The sequence below is a fragment of the Neomonachus schauinslandi genome, chromosome 11 (genome assembly GCF_002201575.2).
Source record: "Neomonachus schauinslandi chromosome 11, ASM220157v2, whole genome shotgun sequence".
Taxonomy (NCBI): Eukaryota; Metazoa; Chordata; class Mammalia; order Carnivora; family Phocidae; genus Neomonachus; species Neomonachus schauinslandi.
In genome coordinates, this window is record NC_058413.1 from 92,760,291 (window position 1) to 92,770,589 (window position 10,299).

Below are 10,299 nucleotides of genomic sequence, written 5' to 3' on the forward strand. Positions count from 1 at the left end.
TCTTTCTTTCTTTCTTTCTTTCTTTCTTTCTTTCTTTCTTTCTTTCTCTTCTTTTCAAGATTTTATTTATTTGAGAGAGAGTGAAAGAGAGAACACAAGCAGGAAGAGTGCCAGGCAGAGGGAGAAGCAGACTCCCTGCCGAGCAGGGAGCCCGATACAGGACTAGATCCCAGGACTCTGGGATCATGACCTGAGCCAAAGGCAGACACTTAACCGACTGAGCCACCCAGGCGCCCAATGCTCTTTCATTGGAGACAAACTTACTGTCTTCAGTCAAGGACAACAGCCCCACTTGGTTTAATGGAAAAGAGAGTAAACCCTAGCTGCTCTTTTTCAGGTAATAATAATAATACCTAACATGTATTGGACTCTCGTGTCCATCATTGTGCTAAGCATAGTAAATGAATTGACTCATTGTTTACGACCCTTATGGGGTGTGTACAATTATTATTCCAGTTTGCCGATGACAAAACTCAGCTCAGAAAGGTTGAGGAAGATCATAGAGCTGCTAAGTGTATAATGAAAGCTTTTATCGACTGTAGTGCCTGGATACATTGCTTCTGCCTCTACAGCCCCATGCCCTTACCTGTGTGCATCATAGTAACCTAGCCTCACACATATGGGGTTCTCCAAAAATGTCAACTCCTTTCCCTGCCTAGTGCGTGGGGGAGGAATGGTGACCAGAGCCCATGAACAGTTTTTTGATGCTGCTTTCTAAGTCATCTAAAGGTTTTACCAGGGGAAATGACAAAGCTTAATTCTCTTGGGCTAGAATTGCTTTTCTAAAGAATGTCCAGTGGTGGTAGAAGTGGCGAGATAAGGACTACCAGGGCTTAAGCAACAATGTGTATAATTCTGCCTTCTGCTTGTGTAAGGGATGAGGGAAATTTCATGCTTCCTGGGTGAGAGCTTCTGCCAGAGCGGAGGAAGCTTCCTGGAGCCTTTTGCAGAGTGCTTTTCCAGAGCACGGAGCAAAAAGACAGGACTGGGCTGAGAAAACCATACCTAGTAGAGTAACCTCCGGGGGTGTGTTCAATAAAGGATGCTGGACCTTACCCAATAGTCTGAATTTCTTCCAAATGCCTGGGCTGAGAGTCAAAGGATCTGGAGGCTAGTCAGGAGGTAATAATGTCTGTGGAAGCATTTTGTGGAAACACGAAACAAATAACTTGAATTTATTGAGAACTTGCTATATGCTGGTGCTGTTCTTAGTTTCTTACATATATAACTCATTTAATCCCTTGACAAGACACTGAAGTAGGTCCTACCATATTATCAGTGGCCACTTTACCAGTGAAGATACTGACGCAGACAGAGGTCAAGTATCTTGTCCAAGGTCACAGGGTTAGTAAATGGTAGAGCCAGGATTTGAGCTCTTAAAATTTGTCCAAACAACGACTTACTGCCATGGTTATGATCATGAAGAGATGTCGACCATTAAAATAACTTGATTACCTTTTGGACTCGTCCTATGCCCCTTGACACAAAATTGTTGATCTCTGTTTGTCCAGAAAAATTGAATTAATGGTCTCTCTCCCGCCTTTAGGCACACTATGAGTCAATTCATTTACTATGCTTAGCACAATGATGGACACGAGAGCAATACATGTTAGGTATTATTATTATTATTATTACCTGAAAAAGAGCAGCTAGGGTTTACTCTCTTTTCCATTAAACCAAGTGGGGCTGTTGTCCTTGACTGAAGACAGTAAGTTTGTCTCCAATGAAAGAGCAATGGGCGCCCGGGTGGCTCAGTAGGTTAAAGTTAGGTTATAGTTAAAACTATAAAAATAGTTTTAGGTAGCCTGGAAAAATCACTATGGAAAACCAGATTCCTTAGATGGGAACTGTTTGGTCTGGAGTGTTTTTACAGAAATCCCAGCCTGGCTTCCTCACCCTGCTTCACTCCTTACATTTAGGACTGTTGCCATTTGTCACGGCCAGGATAGAGGGCTGGCAATTAGGATGCAACGTCCTTCAATTGTGTTACCTTTGAAACGCTAGGGGAAGCTTTATACGTGTCCCTATTATTGTAGTACACAGGAAAGAGGGATGACCATTCACCTGCCAGGATGTCTGACAGCAGTGGGAAGGAGGAGGGAGGCAGGAGAGGGGTCCTGACCCATCAGCATCGAGCTGCTCCCTCAGAAGGGACAGCACATCATCCTGTCCCCCCGCACCAACAGGTCATATCAAAGTCCACCCTGGACCATGAACTTGTTTTTGTTCACGTCAGCACTGTTAAATTCCACTGCACTGTCCCCAGTGGCTTTCTTGGAGTGGTAGCCCTCCTGAAATGGTCACAGGGATGCCGGGATGGGTCCAGTTTATTGCGCTCATAAGTTCAGAAGCCTGTCGTTGCCTTTTTCTTCTCTCTGTCTTTGAGAAAAGGTCAAGTGGCTGCAGAATGTTTCCAGTCCTGAGGGTTAGGATGTCGCTTTGGCAATGGGAGGTAGTTTTTGCATAACTGGGAATGATTTTAGCCCCTGGACTTTAAGGGGATTCCTCATGGCCAGAAGATTTTGAAACCGTGTGGTAAGGAAAAGAAAGGACAGGCATGGGAGGGCTCCAGCTCTGGGAATTGGGATGCCGAGGTGTTGGCTGTGACTTGGATATGTTCTCTGCCCATTTCTGGGCTTCAGCTTCTTCACCTGCCAAATGAGGGTGTTGGCTTTGGCTGGGGATCCCTTGGACTTTGCCAAGGGACCCTTTATGGGCAGGGGTTGTTAGGGTTTTCAACTGAAGGTGGTGTGGGAGAAGCATGGCATCCTCTGTTTCTCTTCTTGGAGCAGGGACACTTTGTCAACTTTGTATCATGGGCATTTTATGTAAGGTCTTCTGTGGGAAGATGGTTTAGAGGATCAAAAAACATCTTTTTTTTTTTTTAAAGATTTTATTTATTTATTTTGAGAGACAGAATGAGATAGAGAGAGAGAGCATGGGGGGGCGGTCAGAGGGTGAAGCAGGCTCCCCGCTGAGCAGGGAGCCCGATGCAGGACTCGATCCCAGAACTCCAGGATCATGACCTGAGCTGAAGGCAGTGGCTTAACCAACTGAGCCACCCAGGTGCCCCTAGAGGATCAAAAAACATCTTGAAAACCACTAAACTAGCTGATCTTTAATGCCCAGTCTAGTTCAGAGAGACCATAATTTAGTAAATGGGAAAGTAAAGACAAATGAAGTGGAATTGGCAAAAGGGGAAGAGGCTGCTGGGAAGAGGGTGAAGGGTGGGCTGGGGAGAGAGAAGTTTCCACACAGGTAGCATGTTAGAGAAACAGACTCTACCATTAGAAGAAATGATAATGATGTGACTCAACAGAATGCTACAATGTGAATCATATTGCAATATAAATGTATCAAATCAATATGTTATATACCTTAAATTTACAGGATGTTATATGTCAATTACACCTCTATAAAAGAGAACGTAAAAAAAAAAGTCATGTCAGTTCTACCCTGTCCTGAGGCACAATTCTAACAGATCTAAGGACCTCGAGATTGGGGACTATTTCACAGTATTATATTTGTCTTTAAGACTTAGTACAGGCACATAGAAAGTCTGTAGTTGTATCTCTACAATTATCTGTGGGTTGTTTAATCTATGAAGCTGTGTGACACAGGAGGAAAAACTAAGGCAGAAACACAGTTTGGAGCATCACTCCAAACCAACAAAAAGCTTCTATTTTTCTCACACATTGGAAAAATTAAGATTCCTCCCTCCATTGCAAAAGGAAGACAGAGAGGGGAAGCATTATTTATTTATTTATTTATTTATTTATGCCCATCTCTCAACAAAAATCCCAGCGTATCATTCTGGAATCCTTGTTGGAGACACTCCACTGTCCCTGTTTTCTCCTTGCAAAGACCTCATCCCAAATGTCATTGCCCCAAGGTTTGTGTTTCTGACTTGTCACATAACAATAGAAGTGTTGTGAAATACGTGCAATACGGTGCAAGCTAAAAAAAAAAAGGGTTTTCCCTCTTCTCACACAACTTCCTTTTTGTAAAAGCAGCAAAAGGGGAAATTTTATTTCTAAGAAATAGAATAAAACTTAATAGCTAGGTATGAGGCAAACAAACCAACACAAAAACCTTCCCCTTGATTTAAAAGAATGCAGGGGCATCTGGCTGGCTCCTCAGTAGAGCACTCTTGATCCCAGGGTGGTAGGTTTCAGCTTCAAGTTGGGTGTAGAGACCACTTAAAAATAAAATCTTACAAAAATAAATAAAAGTAAAAGAGTGGAAACAATAGTCATGAACCAAGATACTTGGAAAAATAATTTTCACCATTTAAAAATTCAGTGGGGCTCCTGGGTGACTTAGTTAAGTGCTGACTCTTGATTTCAGCTAGGGTCTTGATCTCAGAGGCGTGAGTTCAAGATCCATGTTGGACTCCACACTGGGTGTGGAGCCTACTTAAGAAAATTTTAAAAAATAATAATGATAATAATAAATAAAAAAATAAAATTTCAGTGATCTTAGGGCTTGTAAGATATAATTTTTGAACATTTGTTTTTAAAAATGTAAGTTTATTTTAAAATTCTATAAAAGACATTTTATTTTTTAAAATTAAAAATTTTTTTTTTTTAATTTTATTTATTTATTTGCTAGAGAGAATGAGATAGAGAGAGCATGAGAGGGGGGAGGGTCAGAGGGAGAAGCAGACTCCCTGCTGAGCAGGGAGCCCGATGTGGGACTCTATCCCAGGACTCCAGGATCATGACCTGAGCCGAAGGCAGTCGCTTAACCAACTGAGCCACCCAGGCGCCCTATTTTTTAAAATTTTTTTAAAGATTTTATTTATTTGACAGAGAGAGAGAGAGAACAAGCAGGGGGAGTGGCAGGCAGAGGCAGAGGGAGAAGCAGGCTCCCCGAAGAGCAGGGCGAGCCCGATGTGGGACTTGATCCCAGGACCCTGGGATCATGACCTGAGCTGAAGGCAGTCGCTTAACCAACTGAGCCACCCAGACACCCTATAAAAGACATTTTAATGAATCTTTGTGGGCTTGTGTACATTGCTTTAGATATGTTTTTCCAATTCATGCATAATATATTGAAAAAAAAAACCAACGGGCCTCAGATGGAGTCACATTTGCTAAACCCCGCCAAGACTTTTATTTAAATTTTTATTTTATAATTTAAATTAACTAACATATAATATATTACTAGTTTCAGAGGTAGAGGTCAGTGATTCATCAGTCTTATATACTACCCAGTGTTCATTCATACATCACGTGCCTTCTTTAATGCCCATCATCCAGTTACCCCATCCCCCTATTCCCCTCCAGGGACCCTCAGTTTGTTTCCTATGATTAAGAGTCACTTATGGTTTGTCTCCCTCTCTGATTTCATCTTGTTTTATTTTTTCCTCTCTACCCCTATGATCCTCTGTTTTGTTTCTTAAATTCCACATATGAGTGAGATCATATGATAATTGTCTTTCTCTGATTGACTCATTTCGCTTAGCATAATACCCTCTAGTTCCATCCACATCATTGCAAATGGCAAGATTTCATTTTTTTTGATAGCTGAGTAGTATTCCATTGTATATATACCACACCTTCTTTGTCCATTCATCTGTTGATGGACATCTGGGCTCTTTCCACAGTTTGGCTATTGTGGACATTGCTGCTATGAACATTGGGGTACATGTACCCCTTCAGATCACTACATCTGTATCTTTGGGGTAAATACCCAGTAGTGCAATTGCTGGGTCTTGGGTAGCTCTATTTTCAACTTTTTGAGGATGCTCCATACTGTTTTCGAGAGTGGCTACAACAGCTTGCATTCCCACCAACAGTGTAGGAGGGTTCCCCTATCTTCACATCTTCGCCAACATCTGTTGGTTCCTGAGTGGTTAATTTTAGCCATTCTGACTGGTGTGAGGTGGTATCTCATTGTGGTTTTGATTTGTATTTCCCTGATGCCGAGTGATGTTGAGCATTTTTTCATGTGTCTGTTGGCCATTTGGATGTCTTCTTTGAAGAAATGTCTGTTCATGTCTTCTGCTCATTTCTTGATTGGATTATTTGTTCTTTGGGTGTTGAGTTTGTTAAGTTCTTTATAAATTTTGGATACTAGCCCTTTATCTGATATGTCATTTGCAAATACCTTCTCCCATTCTGTCGGTTGTCTTTTGGTTTTGCTGACTGTTTCTTTTGCTGTGCAGAAGCTTTTTATCTTGATATGAAGTCCCAATAGTTCATTTTTGCGCTTGCTTCCCTTGCCTTTGGAGATGTGTCTAGCAAGAAGTTGCTGTGGCTGAGGTCACAGAGGTTGCTGCCTGTGTCCTCCTTTAGGATTTTGATGGATTCCTTCTCACATTTAGGTCTTTTATCCATTTTGAGTTTATCAGTTTCATTCTTCTGCATGTGGCTGTCCAATTTTCCCAACACCATTTGTTGAAGAGACTATCTTTTTTCCATCAGATATTCTTTCCTGCTTTGTCAAAGATTAGTTGACCATAGAGTTGAGGGTCCATTTCTGGGTTCTCTATTCTGTTCCAATGACCTATGTGTCTGTTTTTGTGCCAATACCATACTGTTTTGATGACTACAGCTTTGTAATAGAGCTTGAAGTCCGGAATTGTGATGCCACCAGCTTTGGTTTTCTTTTTCAACATTCCTTTGGCTCTTTTCTGGTTCCATACAAATTTTAGGATTACTTGTTTCAACTCTGTGAAAGAAGTTGATGGTATTTTGTTAGGGATTGCACTGAATGTATAGATTGCTCTAGGTAGCATGACATTTTAACAATATTTGTTCTTCTAGTTCATGAGCATTTGTGTCTTCCTCAATTTCTTTCAGGAATGTTCTATAGTTTTCTGAGTACAGGTCCTTTGCCTCTTTTGTGAGGTTTATTCCTACATATCTTATGGTTTTGGGTGCAGTTGTAAATGGGATCGACTCCTTAATTTCTCTTTCTTCTGTCTCATTGTTAGTGTATAGAAATGCAACTGATTTCTGTGCATTGATTTTATATCCTGCCACTTTGCTGAATTCCTGAATGAGTTCTAGCAATTTTGGGGTGGAATCTTTTGGGTTTTCCACATAGAGTATCATGTCATCAGCGAAGAGTGAGAGTTTGACTTCTTCTTTGCCGATTTGGAGGCCTTTGATTTCTTTTTGTTGTCTGATTGCTGTGGCTAGGACTTCTAGTACTATGTTGAACAACAGTGGTGATAGTGGACATCCCTGCCATGTTCCTGACCTTAGGGGAAAAGCTCTCAGTTTTTCCCCATTGAGAATGATATTTGTTGTGGGCTTTTCATAGATGGCTTTTATAATATTGAGGTATGTTCCTTCTATCCCTACACTATGAAGAGTTTTAATCAAGAAAGGATGCTGTACTTTGTCAAATGCTTTTCCTGCATCAATTGAGAAGATCATATGGTTCTTGTCCTTTCTTTTATTAATGTAGTGTATCACGTTCATTGATTTGAGGATGTTCAACCACCCTTGCAGTCCAGGAATAAATCCCACTTGGTTGTGGCGAATAATCCTTTCAATGTACTATTGGATCCTATTGGCTAGTATCTTGGTGAGAATTCTTGCCTCCATATTTATCAGGGATATTGTTCGGTAATTCTCCTTTTTGATGTTTTTTTTTTTTTTTTAAGATTTTATTTATTTATTTATTTATCTATCTATCTATCTATTTATTTATTTAGTTATTTGACAGAGAGAGAGATTGAGAGAGAGAGAGCACAATCAGGGAGAGCAGCAGAGGGAGAGGGAGAAGCAGGCTCCCCCACTGAGCAGGGAGCCACCACAGGACTCGATCCCAGGACCCTGGGATCATGTTCTGAGCCAAAGGCAGATGATTAACTGACTAAGCCACCCAGGCGCCCCTTGATGGGCTCTTTATTTGGTTTTGGGATCAAGGTAATGCTGGCCTCATAGAAAGAGTTGGGAAGTTTTCCTTCCATTTCTATTTTCTGAAACAGCTCCAGAAGAATTGGTATTAATTCTTCTTTAAATGTTTGGTAGAACTCCCCTGGGAAGCCATCCAGCCCTGGACTCTTGTTTGTTGGGAGATTTTTGATTACTGCTTCAATTTCCTTGCTGGTTATGGGTCTGTTCAGGTTTTCTATTTCTTCCTGGTTCAGTTTTGGTAGTTTTACATCTCTAGGAATGCATCCATTTCTTCCAGATTGCCTAATTTGTGGCACATAGTTGCTCATAATATGTTCTTGTAATTGTTTGTATTTCTTCAGTCTTGGTTGTGATCTCTCCTCTTTCATTCATGATTTTATTTATTTGGGTCCTTTTTCTTTTCTTTTTGTTAAGTCTGTCCAGGGGTTTATCAATCTTGTTAATTCTTTCAAAGAACCAGCTCCTAGTTTTGTTGATCTGTACTGTTCTTTTAGTTTCTATTTCATTGATTTCTGCTCTAATCTTTATTAATTCTCTTCTCGTGCTGGGTTAAGGCTTTATTTGCTGTTCTTTCTCCAGCTCCTTTAAGTGTAAGTTTAGGCCCACCAAGATTTAATACCTAACCTAATTGCAATTTCAGCCTCTCTCAGGAGTGGAATTTTTTTTTTTACTTTTATGTTATGTTAATCACCATACATTACATCATTAGTTTTTGAGTGGAATTTTTAAACCAGTCAGTCCAGAATATGCTGATCAGCTCTAGTAAGGTAATCTACTTAAGACCCTTGCCTTTCCCCTAAGGGAAGGTGACCTTGCCTTGAACTATCCTTTCTTTTCTTTTGCTAATTAACTCTCTGGTCCCATCCTGGTTCTGCCTAGAATATCTGCCCATTTTGCACAGCTCCTGGGTGTCCCTCTCTCCTTGCTAGATGGGATGCTGCCTGATTCATAAATTGCTGAATAAAGCTGATTTGACCTTCACATTTACTCAGTTGAATTTTGGCTTTTAATAATATAATATAAACATAAATAACTTATGACCTGTACAAACGGGGAAAATTTTGCTTATGCCAAGCCATAGGAGACTGATACTCTGGCCAGTGATATGTCTTGCATCTTTATTCCAGGAATGAAAAAATATTAAAAGTGCCTCCCTCACCCTCTGCCTGACCTATCCTATCCCCAAACCACCCTAGAAGGTGTTTAGCCACACCTTATGACAAGTCCCATTCTATGATAGGTTTGGAAAAGTCAGCAAGACAATTTACTTCTGTTGACTCATCTTTAAAATGGAAACAAACATATTTAACTCATAGGGTTTTTGTGATAATTAAGTGGCTCAAGAATATGAAAATACTAAGCAAGGTGCCACATGCTGGGTGCCACTTGTTAATGAAACTGTTTTTTCCCTGTGTACTACTCCCCTTCACATTCTCATGACATGTAGTTTCTTTGTTTAATTAGATCTCAGGACTGCAGAATTAGATTAATCAGAATCCATGGTCCATATGGCTCAATTTGAGCTATTTAGCTAGTTTCTATTATCAGTTCATTTTTATTTTTATTTTTTTAATCCTGTGTCTTTATTAAAGAGAGCTAGAAAGAGACTATACCTGGCAGCCAAGGAGTGAGGTACTGGGCAGAAAGGTGGGGTGGGCTCAGGTGCTGGGGACTCAAGGGGCCCAGGAGACCCTTTCCTGGCAGTGGCTGAAGAGATACCCAAGGGTGAGCTTTCAGGCACCGGGGCAACCAGCTGGTTCTGCAGGAGGTGCAGGGTAAACTGGGCTGGACTGGAATTTCCCTGAGGCCATCTAGGTCTACCTAGATCATCCATTGGTCCTGACCCTGTTCATTGCCTCCCTTGTCCAACTCATTGACTTCTCCAGCTTCTGGTGACTCCTTGTAGTCATTCATCTCATCCGTGTCCTGCATGTCCTCATCGTCCTCTGAGTCCTCTTCACTATCCTCATCATCATCCTTATCCTCCTCTTCCTTGTCATGATAGTACTCTCAGGACAGCTTGCCAATATGTACCAGGTTGTTGTCTCTGTCTGCGATGCTCTGGAGTCAGGCCCAATAGTCTTGTTCTTGCTGCTGCTACAGCTCTGTCTCGTCAACGCAGGGTCAATCCAGATTAAACCCCAGTGCTCGGTCATACTGGGGAAGAGTGAGGGAAACAAGGTGGACATGGCTCCTAGACTGAGGTAAAGGGTCAGGTGAATCCAGCTTTCAGATGTGTTTAGTTTGGGTTTTTATTGGGTTACGATACAATTTGGGGATGGGGTGGAGTAGAAGGTAGCAGCGAAGTAGCTCTTGAGTCCGAGCTTCACCACTTACTAGCTGTTTGACCTTGGCCAAGTCACTGAACCCCCCTGAGCCTCAGTTTTCTTATCACGCCAGGAGGCAGCAGCTGGCTATCAGTTCA

At 41.4% G+C, this 10,299-nt stretch overlaps 1 pseudogene; it reads right to left on the minus strand.

Moving 5' to 3' along the window:
* Positions 1-9,695: 9,695 nt before the first annotated feature.
* Positions 9,696-10,072, minus strand: LOC110586271 (annotated as a pseudogene).
* Positions 10,073-10,299: the final 227 nt, after the last annotated feature.